Raw genomic sequence first — 12,569 nt, 5'->3', positions numbered from 1 at the left:
TCTTAGAGGAAATGATTTCAGTTTTTCACCCTTGAGAATGTTGTTTGCTGTGGGTTTTTTGTATATGGCCTTTATTATGTTGAGGGAAGTTCCCTCTATGCTCACTTTCTGGCGAGTTTTTTTTATCATAAATGGGTGTTGAATTCTGTCAAAAGCTTTTTCTGATTCTGTTGAGGTGATCATATGGTTTTTATTCTTCAATTTGTTAATATGGTGTATCACATTGATTGATTTGTGGATATTGAAGAATCCTTGCATTCCTGGGATAAACCCCACTTGATCATGGTGTATGATCCTTTTAATATGTTGTTGGATTCTGTTTGCTAGTATTTTGTTGAGGATTTTTGCATCTATATTCATCAGTGATATTGGCCTGTAGTTTTCTTTTTTTGTAGTACCTTTGTCTGGTTTTGGTGTCAGGGTTATGGGGCCTCCTAGTATGAGTTTGGAAGTGTTCTTTCCTCTGCAATTTTTTGGAAGAGGTTGAGAAGGATGGTCGTTAACTCTTCTGTAAATTCTTGATAGAATTCACCTGTGAAGCCATCTGGTCCTGGACTTCTGTTTGTTGGAAGATTTTTAATCGCAGTTTCAATTTCATTACTTTTGATTTGTCTGTTCGTATTTTCTATTTCTTCATGGTTCAGCATTGGAAGGTTATAGCTTTCTAAGAATTTGTCCATTTCTTCCAGGTTGTCTATTTTATTGGCATAGAGTTGTTTTTAGTACTCTCTTATGATGCTTTGTATTTCTGTGATGTCTGTTGTAACTTCTCCTTTTTCATTTCTAACTTTATTGATTTGAGTCCTCTTCCTCTTTTTCTTGATGAGTCTGGCTAAAGGTTTATCCATTTTGTTTATCTTCTCAAAGAACCAGCTTTCAGTTTTATTGATCTTTGCTATTGTTTTCTTTGTTTCTATTTCACTTACTTCTGCTCTGATCTTTATGATTTCTTTCCTTCTACTAACTTTGGGTTTTGTTAGTTCTTCTTTCTCTAGTTCCTTTAGGTGTAAGGTTAGATTGTTTATTTGAGATTTTTCTTGTTTCTTGAGGTAGGATTTTATTGCTATAAACTTCCCTCTTAGAACTTCTTTTGCTGCATTCCATAGATTTTGGATTGTCGTGTTTTCATTGTCATTTGTCTGTAGGTATTTTTTGATTTCCTCTTTGATTTCTTCAGTGATCTCTTGGTTATTTAGTAACACATTGTTTAGCCTCCATGTGTTTGAGTTTTTTATGTTTTTTTCTCTGTAATTGATTTCTAATCTCATAGCATTGTGGTAGGAAAAGATGCTTGATATGATTTCAATTTTTCTTAAATTTACCGAGGCTTGTTTTGTGACCCAAAATGTGATCTATCCTGGAGAATATTATATGTGCACTTGAGAAGAAAGTGTAATCTGCTGTTTTCAGATGGAATGTCCTATAAATGTCAATTAAATCTATGTGGTCTATTGTGTCATTTAAAGCTTGTGTTTCCTTATTAATTTTCTGTCTGGATGATCTGTCCATTGGTTTAAGCAAGGTGTTCAAGTCCCCCACTATTATTGTGTTACTGTTGATTTCCTCTTTTATAGCTGTTAGCATTTGCCTTATGTATTGAGGTGCTTCTATGTTGGGTGCATATATATTTATAATTGTTATATCTTCTTAGATTGATCCTTTATCATTATGTAGGGTCCTTCCTTGTCTCTTGTAACATTCTTTATTTTAAAGTTTATTTCATCTGATATGTGTATTGCTACTCCAGCTTTCTTTTGATTTCCGTTTGCATGGAATATCTTTTTCCATCCCCTCACTTTCAGTCTGTATGTGTCCCTAGGTCTGAAGTGTGTCTCTCTTTTTAAAAAACAATTAATTAATTAATTAATTTATTTTTGGCTGCATTGGGTATTTGCCGCTGTGCGCAGGCTTTCTCTAGTTGTGGCAAGGAGGGCTACTCTTGTTGCTGCGTGTGGGCTTCTCTTTGTGGTGGCTTCTCTTTGTTATGGAGCACAGGCTCTAGGCACGCAGGCTGCAGTAGTTGTGGCACACAGGTTCAGTAGTTGTGGCACACGGGTTTAGTTGCTCCTCAGTATGTGAGATCTTCCCGGACCAGGGCTCAAACACATGCCCCCTGCATTGGCAGGTGGATTCTTAACCACTGCACCACCAGGGCAAGTGTGTCTCTTGAAGACAGCATATATATGGGTCTTGATTTTGTATCCATTCAGCAAACCTGTGTCTTTTGGTTGGGGCATTTAATCCATTTACATTTAAGGTAATTATCGTTATGCATGTTCCTATTACCATTTTCTTAATTGTTTTGGGTTTGCTTTTGTAGGTCCTTTTTTTTTCTTGTTTTTCCCACTTAGAGAAGTTCACATATTAGTCCCCTTATATATGAACACGTCACCTTGAAATAGACTGGCCTGCTTCCCTACTGCCCTAACCGCTAGGGTGCAACTCTTCTTGAGTCTTATTTGAAACTCTAGAGTGCTTACCAGTGGTCTTTTTCCTTGGCAAGCCCTAAAATCCAATTTTTGTCTCCCTAGCACCATGAGACCTCCAAATTCTTTGATTTTGAAGCCACTGTTCTGGTTTTACCTGCTTTGTCCTACAATGCACAACTTAGGAGTTGGCAAATGCCTTTAGAGGAACTCACATGTGGAATATCAAACTCATTTCTTTTTGATTCCCTTTTGTCTAGGAGCTCACCTCACTAAAACCTTGTCTCCTTGGTAGCCTTGAACCCCAGTTCTTGTGTCTCCCTGCCCAATGGTCTGCAGTAAGTTCTAGGACATCATGTTTGGTTAAACTTTTTGCTGCTATTCCCCACCTGTGAGGGAATACTGTGGCAAATAAGGTCTCACCTCAATCTTTTCTTCCTTTTGTAAAGATCTCGTGCTCTCAAATGCTGACTCCTTTTGTTATTCTCCAATACTTTCAAAAGGTGGTTTTTTTGTTTGTTTGTTCGTTTTGGTAGGATAGTTTGTTCTAATCCAGTTATTTCATCACAGATAGAAGTTAATTCTAGTGAATTTTACAGAATTTGATCTTTTAGTCTCTGAGGTTGCTGTTTAGGAGTCAATGTCATTTTGATTCTTTACCTTTTGTAAAAGGCATGTTTAGTTTATAGTGTCTTTCATGTTTTCTATATTTTAATGATTTATGGCTACTTGTTCTACAAATTTTTGAGAGAAGATTGATGAAATCTCCAACTGTGATTGTGGATTTGTCTATTTTTACCTTTAGTTTGCTTTATATATTTTGAAACTCTGTTATTGGGTGCATATATATTTAAGATTTCTATGCCTTCTTGATAAATTTATCCCTTATTACTCTGTAATGTCATTGCTTGGCTTCTCATATTATTCCTAGTTCTAAAATCTACCTTGTTGAATATAAATATAGTTACTTCAGCTTCCTCATGATCAGTGCATACATGGCATATCATTTTATATCCTTTTCACTTTTAATGTATCTGTGTCTTTGTATTTAAAATTGGTTTCTTGTGAATAACATAGTTAGATATTGATTTTTTAATGCAGTCTGACATCCTTGATTTGTTGGAAACAGAAATTATTGGGGTATACCCTAGACCTACTAAACTAAAAACTTCACATAATTCTGGTTTATGCTAAAGATTGAGAACCATATCTCTAGGTTTAACAATATACATGTATATCTTATCACAATCAACTTTTAAATAATATTATATAATGTAAGTGTCTTATAGCAGTATAATCTTTTACTCTCCTCCTGTTTTTTATGCTAAATTATTAGACATTTTATTCTACATATGTTATAAATCCCAAGAGATATTGCTATAATTTTTCCTCTAAATGGTCAATTTACTTTTAAAAATTTTTAAATAACAGAAAAATTGAAATGAAAAATAAAATTTCTAACAGTTTCTTTGTGTAGATCTATATTTCCATCTAGTGTCATTTTCATTTTGTCTGAAGAATGTCCTTTACATTCTCTCAGATTTTATTTACCTGCAAAAGTATTTCACTTTTAATTTAGAAATGTATTTTCACTGAGTATGGTATTCTAGAATGATGGATTGTTTTTCTTTTAAGCATTTTAAAGATGCCATTACATCGTCTTCTGACTTGAATAGATTCTGATAGGAAATTTGTAATAATTCTTTTTTTTTCTACATATATTTTTTTCTGGATGTGTTAAGATTTTTATGTCAATAATTTTATCAATTTAATTATGGTGTACTTGGGGGGTGTGTGTGTGTGTGTGTGTATTATGTATGTGTGTGTGTGTGTGTGTGTGTGTGTGTTTATCTAATTTGGGGTTGATTGAGCTTCTTGGATCTATGGAATATAGTTTTCATCAAAGTTGGAAAAGTTTTCAAATATTTTTTGTTCCTTTCTTTCTCTTCTTTCTTTCTGGAATGCCAGTGACACATATTTTACACCATTTGCTGTTGTTCCAAAGGTCACATAAGCTTTTTTCTCTTTCTTTCTCTTATCATTTTCTGTCATCTTTTTTCCTTTGTTTTAGTTTCAGTAGTTTATGTTGCTATTTCAAGTTCATTGATCTTTATTTCTTCAGTGTTTAATTTGCTTTTAATCTCAGCTAGTGATTTTTTTATTATTTTTTTTCTATAGATGTTCCATTTAGTTCTTTTGTATGTCATCTATTTTTCTTAATTGTGTTCATGTTTTTCTTTACATCTTTGAGCATATTTGAAAATTTTTCAATAGCTATTTTAGGGTTCTTGTCTGCTAATTTCACGACTTTTTGGTCATTTCTGGTTCTGTTTCTATAGGCAGGTTATAGTTCACGGCTTTGTGTTTCTCTGTGTGTCTAGTCAGTTTTTATTAGATTCTGGACATGTGAAACTTTGTTCTATTTCTACGTCATGAATCTTTCAGAGTCACTACTGAATGTTCCATGTATTCATCAAGGTCTCTGCTCTGGCTGATGGGAATTAATCACAGTGTGGATTCTGAGAGTTGTTTGGTGTATAGCTACCCACTTCTTTCCCCAGTGGTGGTTCTTTGCCAGTCTTCTGAAGTTTATGCATACCTGAATTTGTATTATGACAAAGACTTAACTCCTTAGCTCTACATTACTGGATTCTTTCTCTGTTTAACTCACCTCTTTCTTGAACTGTGCCCTGCAGATTGTAGCTGCTTTAGCCTCATTGAACTTTAATTTGTTTCCTCTGCTCAGTGAGACTCCCAGGCACTGTTTAAGTTCTGTAGATTGTTTGCTACAATCTAATCATTCCCTCCACAGAGAAAAACAGGGTAATCATAGGATCTGTCTTATTTCTCCCCTTCTCTCAGGGACCATAATTCTGTGCCACTTGTTGCCCAATGTCCAAAAAATTGCTTCATATATTTTGTCCAGTTTTCTAATTGTTTATAATAAAAGAGTAGTCAGGTACTTCTTCAGGTGATGAAGTAGAAACCATACTATGATTTTGCCAGTGTTAATAAATGGATATTATTGGTTAACATGATTCAGACCTGTTTTTTTTAAAAAATCTACCATCAGTGTATTCTCAACTGACAATTTAAGGGCCATATCCTTCTAGGTTAAAATTTGCTGTGAGTTGCAATGAATCTTTGACCCAAGATTTTCAGGAAATATTTCTGAGGTTCACTCTGACTGTTGGCTTAGATGGTGCACTTGTCTCTAAAAGAATCACTGTGGCTACAGCACTGCAATGCTTTGCTTGACTTGGGGTTGGTTCCATGCTCCACTCCTCGTGGGGACTCAGAGCTTTTTCTAGAGCACAGGGCATACGTGCTAAGGAACCAAACAAAAAATATCCACTGCCAGTCGTGAAGGCACATCAGCAGCTCTTGTGCTGGGCCTTCCTACTTCTATCAAAAGCCCTCTCAACCATTAAAAAAAAAACAAAAACAGGACCACTTTCTCCCTGGTCACTGCTTTCCAATCATCATGTCCATCTTTGGGGCCCTAAGAGGCATAACAGCCTTGCACTCCAGGTTCTTGTGCATACGCCCCTATGTCCAGACACCCTTCCTTTACCTCTTTACCTGTTTCACTAAGGTCAGGTTTCAGATAAAGTGTCATTTGTTCAGGAACTCTTCCCTGAAAGCCGGTCCTGGTTATGGGATTCTCTTAAGGAGCTACAGTGGACTCCTACTCTATGTAATAATTTCCGTAGCTGTCAGGTTGAATGTTGGCACATTTGATAGACCTTAATCTCCATGACAGAAGGGATCTGTGTGTTTTGTTCACCACGGTGTAACCAGGACCTAACAGAGTGCATTGTATACGCTGGATGTTCCATAGATATTTAACTCCTGAATGGATTCCTGAAGCAGTGACAAAGTGTATGCACAGCTGGTTCAAATTTTAGCATTGCTATTTAATAGCTGTGTGACTTGGATGAATTACTTAGCTCCCCTGTGCCTTTGTTTCCTCATCTGGTATAATAAGAGAACCTGCCCATAGCGTTGCTGTGGGTGTTAAGTCAGTGTCTAGGGGCTGAGAACACGCCTGTCTGCTGTGAACTGTTGTCAGGTGGTTCAGGCCACTAAAAAGGGTCACCGAACGTGGACAATGACAGCTGGATAAAACCCTGAGGGTCTCTAGTGTCTCATGGCTCTAGCTTTACATTTCATAAATCAGGGACTCTGCATGTTAATGATGACCCGTGACAGGTTCAGGGGTGGCCCAAGTGGGTCTAGAACCTCAGACCTCTGACTTTCCTCTTACCCCGATGCTCATCCTTGAGCTGGGCCAACAGCCTGGAATGGGTTGGTCTCACCCTCCAGGGTGAGGTGGGAGCCAGATGGATAAGTGGACCTTTTCCTCTCTATCACCTGTACCTGAACTGAGCAGGTGAACATGTGTCCTCAGGAAGACCTGGGACATGCCCCAGGGGCCACTGTACTTTCGCCTGGGCAAAGAGCCCTCTCAAACCATTTTGTAAATATTAAAAATATTTGAATGTATAGCCTTTCCAAATGTGTTAAATAGCACGGGTATAATTAGTTATTTCCCAGCTACATGTGGCTTCTCTAATTTGATGGTGCGTTCGTCCTTTCACACACACTCAGTAACCTGAAAGATTCAGGCTTTCTCATCTCCTTCCTAATTATTGGGGAGGATTATCATGATTTGACAGGAATATCTGATTTTATGCATCTTGTCTGTACAGCTGCCAAAAGTTTCTAGTTCACATTCAACCACATGCCTCAAAGATGAATTTTGATAATACAATCATTCAATTACATTCGCCTTAAGATTCACGGCATGGCTTGGGCTGTGATTTGGGAGTGATTGTTAATATAAATCCACTTTGGAGAGAGATCCAAGTACAAATTACAGAATGTCAGGGTGCAATTTGGTTTTTGAAGGATTGTTTTTAGCTGTTATAAATAATGAAGGATGCTGAAGATACATATTTGATTGGATATAATTAAAATTCCCAAGGTTCTGGTTTTTAAAAGCTGCATCTGCCTGTTGTCTGCTGAGATTTTGAGGTGACTGGAATACTTAGACGATGTGCTTTATTCTGTTTTCTCTCTTTCCTATTTCTGCCCTCCTTCCCACCACCTTCATCCTGCCCACCTCACAATCAATTCCTCAACTCTTAAACTCTGATATCAAACACAGTCCTGGGTGCTGGGGAGAAGAGACCCACGAGAGAACTGACAGAATCAAATATGATAAGAGGCTGTCACAATGCATAGGGTACCTAACCCTGCAGGGGGTGGGGGTCAGGAAGGCTTTCTGAGGGTTCACCTGAGCCACAGGGGAGGGTCAAGTCTGCATGTCCAGATGTTGATGCCAAAACTGGCCTCTGTACCCCGACACCGAATTAAATCTCAGAGACAGAGTTTTGGGTGAAGTAGAAAAGAATAGCTTTATTGCTTTGCCAGGCAAAGGGAGCCACCAGGTTAATGCCCTCAAAACTGTGTGTCCCGACCTGGAGGGGGTAGTGAGGAGTTTTATAGGAATGGTTCAAAGGGGGTGTGATCAGCTCATGAACATTCTTCTGATTGGTTGGTGGTGAGGTAAGTGGGAGTTGGCATCTTCAACCTTCTGGTTCCAATTGGTCTGGGGTCTACATGCTTGTGGGCAGCAGACAGTTAACTTCTCCCACATGGTGGGGGTTTCAGCCTCTGCAAAAGAGCTCAAATATATTGTTCTGTGTATCCCTTGAGGGGGAACCAGGACCCTGCCCCAAGGCTGCACTATTGTTTCCTGACTGCTCCTCCCTTGTCTCTGCATCCCCTCCCTTCCCTGATTAGCAACTGTTTGAACCTGCCCGTTGGAACTCAGGGAAGGTCATGGAGGCTGTGGTCTATTCCCTACAAATGAGAAACAGGCGACACAGAAAGGCTTCCATGCCCAGGAGCCCCACAGGGTCTTGCTTGGTTTCAATGCGACACTTTGCCCCCTCATACTATCATTCCAGGACCTCAAAATATTTGCAGATTGGCAATAGACGTTCTGGGGCTCATATGATTTAGAGAAAACCAAGGATAATGGAAACTAAACATCATTCAGCGTCTCTCTCTCTCTCTAATTTGCAAAGAAATAAAGTTTGTTCTGTGATTCCAGCAATGCCCTCAATATTCTCTTTCCCCCTTAGGTGTCACTCTGCTTTTTTCTCTTCACACTGCAAATATCCACTTACTCTTTTCCTGGTCCCCTATTCAGGACCAGGTATTAGGAATAGCTCAAGCCAACTAATTCTTACTCATGTGTAAATGACTGTTAAGAATCATTTACTCTTAGGGTATTTTTACAGGTGCATAGAATCCTTAAGGCAGATAAAATCATGTCTTCTTATGTGAGTGCTGGACCAAAGGTTCAGAAAGTCTTCCCGGACAGGGAAAGAGGCTCCAGGAGAGCATAAACATGCTAAGGCCCCAAGTCTCCTGCACAGATATCAGAGGTCTGCAGGCAGTGAAGTTGATTTGATGAGCTCCCAAGTCTAGAACAACTGGCATCAAAGTGATGTTTAGTGGGTTGAAGAGGGCGAGGTTTATGGCCCTAGGTTGGGGTCTATTTGAAATGTAGGGAGAGCCTGTGGTCCTGAGAGATGATGAGGGATAGTTCATCCCTGGGGAGGGAGTGCAGTTCACTCGTGTTTGAAGGAGGCCCAGACTAAGCCCTGGTTTCAGACAGTTGTTATTCTACGCTTTTATCACTTTGCTTTACATTGTTCTTTGTTTCTAACAACACATTGCAAGTGATTATTGATTACAGATAGCATCAGCAATTTCACTAACATCTTTCTGTTTTTTTCTTATGGGGAGATACCTTGATCTTTTTTTCTGGCCACGTGGCATGGCTTGCAGGATCTTAGTTCCTCAACCAGAGGTTGAACCCGGGCCCTTGGCAGTGAAAGTTCAGAGTCCTAACCACTGGACCACCAGGAAATTCCCCATAACTTGATTTAAAAACAAAACAGGGCTTCCCTGGTGGCACAGTGGTTAAGAATCTGCCTGCCAATGCAGGGGACAGGGGTTTGAGCCCTGGTCCGGGAAGATCCCACATGCTGCAGAGCAACTGAGCCTGTGTGCCACAACTGCTGAGCCTGTGCTCTAGAGCCCGTGAGCCACAACTACTGAAGCCCGTGCACCTAGAGCCCATGCTCCGCAACAAGAGAAGCCACCGCAAATGAGAAGCCTGCGCACCGCAATGAAAGAGTGGCCCCCGCTCGCCACAACTAGAGAAAGCCCGCACACAGCGACAAAGACCCAACGCATCCATAAATAAATAAATAAATTTATTAAAAAACAAAAAAGCAAAAAGCAAAACATGCATCAAGGAATGAGTCTCCAGGAGCAGTTTTGTTCCAAATGTTGGAATTTAATTGAGCTTCCCCTTCTAAGACATGTTACCTGGAATTTTTCCCTCTCATTTTTAAAGAAATGATTAACTACCCCATTTCAGAAGGTATACAAGGGAAAAAGTGAGTATGAGGGACTGAGAAATGAGTTTGTCTTCCCACAGGTGGTATCTGTCACTGGGAACCAGAAGGAGAAAGAAAGTTTACCCTCAGCTTGTATTTTTTAAAACCCAAAACTGTTGTTTTAGAGGATAAGGTAAGATTTAATTTAAAAAGAAAGCACCACTCCATTGAGCCTCCACATTTATAAAAATGAGGCCGTGTGTAGCAAGGGCCCCAGGATTTGAAACTCCACTCTTCCTGGGTCTGCCAGAGGCCCACGGCTTTGGAAGCGCCTCGCTGCGTTCTCCCCAGGAGGCGCGGAGGCTGAATCTCATCACTTGAAAGGGACCTTCGTGCATGTGACAAGACCCGGTGTTTTAAGGCATCCGTGATCATGTGCAACTATTTTCAAGTTTCTGCGGCTGCCTGACTCTGAGTCCCGCTGCCCAGCTGCTTTCCAGACCGCAGACATGAAATCTGACTCTGCGTGGAGGCGTGTCAGCCGGTTGTAACAGCTGTGGAGCATCATGGGTGCGCCTTGACCCTGGAGGTGGTGAAGGCCAAGGGGAGCCTTGTTTAGAAGCCTTGGAGGAGACGGTCTGGCCTGGGAGCTTGCGTGGGGCGGGGTGGGGGGGTGGTTCTGTCCTGGAGGTCGGTGTCCGCAGGGACTGCTGCTGTAGGTGGAGACCCCTGGAGAGCGGGGGGGTCAGGCAGAGGAGGGGCGGATGCCTAGGAGAGTCCCCAGGGATACTTAAAGACGTTCCATAAATGCGCTCGTTTCATCCAAAATGTTTCCAAACAGTTGCATGTAAATCGCACTGCTACAGAGGAAAGAAGCCTAATAATTCTTGATGAACTTGCCATTTTTAAAGAAAACGTTTCGCAAAATCACCCTGAATTCACCCTCCGTGTATTCGAATCTGCTTCAGGATATGATCCCAGGGCACAGGGCAGCTGAGTGGGAGTGGAAATTCAAAGTCTCCTGTCCCCACTCCCTTGTGTGGTTTCTGTGTCTGCAGGTGCTGTTTGCACAGGGAGTGGCCACTTTTCCAGCCTCTCAGAGACCCTTTTCTCTCTTCCCACCTAGAGAGTAAATTGGGGTAGGAACAGGGGGATGCACAGAGGACCCTGAGGCAGATGGGTGGGGGGAGCAGATGGGGGATGAGGGAGCTTTGGACCTCTGGTGATGAAGGGTCTTTTCTTAGGGGGGGAAGGAGGTGAAAGGTGAATGGAGCCCCCGCTTCCCGTGGCTTCCTCGGGGCTGCATGTTATGGGATCTTGTCCTCAGAAAACCTGCTGATTCTTACGACCCCCCGGGCCACTTTATTTCCGGATCCTTTGGTCCCTTTCCCCTTGTTATTTTATGGCCATCACACCTTCGGATCAGTAACGATTTCAGGGGATCCCTGCTCCCACTCTTAACAGAGAGAAGCCTTCAGGGCATTTGCAGCCTTCGAAATAGCAAAGACACAAAAGCCTCGCCTGTTATTTTATCTTCAGAGTCGAGAATGTGGCCACGTGTCCGGCAGCTGTGAACCCCGGCACAGGCTTCTGGGGAGGAGACTTGGATCAGGGCAACCCCAGCTCGCTGTCTTCAATAAGGGGCTGCAGGGGGGATGGACACAGGCCTGAACCTTCCAGCTCTGTTGCGTGTAGTCTTGAGTTCTTACAAATATCTACTCTAGTCATGGGCCCTCCCCAGCCCTCTTCCTGGACCCAACATGGGGCCAGGATGGTCTCGGATCACAGGAAAGTGCACTGGGTACCATGGGAGGGATCTCTGTCTCATGGCTCTTTTCCTCCCTCTTTTCTCAGCTGCGGGGGTCCAGATTGGAGAACAAGAGGCTTCGCCAGTGAAGGAGAGAGACGGATGCTACGGCCTTTGCTCTGCAGTGACAGACATAGCAAAACGCAAAGGCGATCGCGGTGGCGGGGATGCTGAGCCCCGGCTTTGCAAGATGCAGCCCCCCTGGAGACTGGCAGGATGGTACGAGGGTTAAATGAGATAGCGGGATGCAAACGCTTGGCAAGTGACTGGCAAGTGGAGGAGTGAGCTGGCTGTGGGTTCATATGCACTTGTTCACTCAGCAAAGATAGAGCGCTTGTCCTGTGCCCGGCACCAGGAGTGCAGCAGCAAGACAAATCCCTGACCCTTGTGGACGAGGGCAGACAACGAACAAACAGGCCAGTGAGACATTCCAGATAGTGAGTCGTACACAAGGCAGGTGGATAGACGGAGAGCGCCGGGCTGGGGTGTGTGAGCCCTGGGGGCAGGGGGAGGCCCTGGGGTGCCTCCCATTTGCACCCGCATCTGACTCACAGAGGGAGCACAAGTTCTGAAGGGTCTTCCCTCGGGCAGAGTGCTGAGCCCAGTCCTGCAGGGCTGAGTCCAGCGGACCTTCCAGCCCCTTCCCGGGGCCTCGGGGACCTGCCTACTCATCTCCCGTCACCTCCTCTATCATCCCTGCTTATTCCTCTACATGTGCATTCGCTCACCTTGACTGTCCACGTGGTGAAGTCTGCACCCAGCTAGGATGTGAGGGCCGCTAAGAGGAATTTCAGGAGAGCTGCCTGCTATCATCACCTGCTGGAAGAAATTTTTTTTTTTTTTTTTTTGCGGTACGCAGGCCTCTCCTGTTGCGGAGCACAGGCTTCGGACGTGCAGGCTCAGCGGCCATGGCTC

Source organism: Lagenorhynchus albirostris, chromosome 8 (genome assembly GCF_949774975.1).
Source record: "Lagenorhynchus albirostris chromosome 8, mLagAlb1.1, whole genome shotgun sequence".
Taxonomy (NCBI): domain Eukaryota; kingdom Metazoa; phylum Chordata; class Mammalia; order Artiodactyla; family Delphinidae; genus Lagenorhynchus; species Lagenorhynchus albirostris.
This window is presented reverse-complemented; position numbering follows the sequence as displayed.